We start from the raw sequence: 1,262 nt of genomic DNA, 5'->3' as shown, positions 1-1,262 counted from the left end.
CAGAAGAATCTTCTAAGGGTTAGGGGGAATTTTTTCTCCCATCTTCCCTCCCATTCTGCACTCAAGCTGAGAAACATCAGAGGGACCGGAGAAAGTATATCCTTTAGCTCAGATGTGATAAGGACTCCAAAAAGGCATGAACACTAAAGGAAAAGGATCACCTGTCAAGTATCGGCTACCTGCCTCCTAGACGGGGCTAGATAATGTGGTGATCACAAACTGAGGCTGCAGAGACTAACTTGTGGCAGAGGAAGTGGAGGGCCCTTAGATCTCTCTTGGGGCTCCAGTGAGGGGCCCCGGCTCCCCGCTGCCTCATCAGCCAATGGGCCTTCAGGGACCTCTTCACTAATCTGAGCTTGCTCATCACCCTCAAACCACTCTGCCTTTTCTGAAGTAGGACCTGAGGAAAAATGGCTCTGATTCATGCTCACGGTCCTCTCTCAAATCGCATGTGAAACAGACATCTGGCCCAGCTTGCTTGCTTAGTAAATATTTGATGGAAGGATGGCGCATGCAATGTAGATCAGCCAAACCGAAGCACTCCCAGGAGAATTCTGAGTGCCTGACAAGGCAGGTCCCCAAATGACAAACATGTTCAGTTTTTCCTGCCCTCAGATACATCCTGGGATTCTGTCAGATATTCTCAACCCATATTCTTCTTACCATAACGTGGGTCATAAACCATGGCACCTAAACATTGAAGTGAAGTGCTCTGGTTCCCTGGATCGCTCTTGGATTTCTTTTTAGCCTCCTGAAACCCACATAAGGAAGAAGTGAATTAGGACTTCTGGAAACGAAGAAAACTTTTCAAAAATGAGTCTAAAAGAAGGAAGTTAATATCTACAACCAGACAGGAACTTTGTATCTATAACCAGACAGAGAACAGGGAGAATTCCACCTCTCATACATCCCTTCACATTCCAGGCAGCACCCACTTGTCCCAGTCCCAGCAAGTCCTAGGGGTCCCCTCTCTGCCACTCTACCTGCTTCTTAGTAGGTGTCTTCACCTGCCTCTGCTGCTGCTGCCTCTGCTGCTGCTGCTGCTTCGTATGACCTGGTGACCAGAGAGCCGGTTCCATCCTCTTCTCCCTGACAGCGCCCACCCTCCCCCAGGCTGCCTGCTGTGCCCTGCTCCACAGTGGTGCTACTTTCTCCCTGGTCAGGACCAAGCAGGACAGGTGGGCGGAGGAGGGGACGCTGCATCTTGAAATTGCACTTTCTGAGTTCTACATGTGACCCTACTGAACTGGGGCCAAGACCAA

The 1,262-nt window shown here is 50.0% G+C and overlaps 2 long non-coding RNA genes across 2 annotated transcripts in view; both read right to left on the bottom strand.

Annotated features, from left to right (window-relative positions):
• The window catches only part of LOC109379318 (uncharacterized), a 5,316-nt gene extending 4,260 nt beyond the window's left edge, over positions 1–1,056 (bottom strand). The window contains exons 1-2 of the long non-coding RNA XR_002123176.1: positions 984–1,056; positions 664–751 (exon numbers count right to left, since the gene is read on the bottom strand). This is a non-coding gene — a long non-coding RNA (uncharacterized LOC109379318). The remainder of the gene's footprint in view (positions 1–663; positions 752–983) is intronic.
• LOC109379319 (uncharacterized) overlaps positions 1–1,262 on the bottom strand; it is a 23,643-nt gene that overhangs the window by 13,337 nt on the left and 9,044 nt on the right. The gene's annotated exons all lie outside the window — the stretch shown is intronic.

This window comes from Hipposideros armiger, unplaced genomic scaffold, assembly GCF_001890085.2.
Source record: "Hipposideros armiger isolate ML-2016 unplaced genomic scaffold, ASM189008v1 scaffold_24, whole genome shotgun sequence".
Classification (NCBI taxonomy): Eukaryota; Metazoa; Chordata; class Mammalia; order Chiroptera; family Hipposideridae; genus Hipposideros; species Hipposideros armiger.
This window is presented reverse-complemented; position numbering and strand designations above follow the sequence as displayed.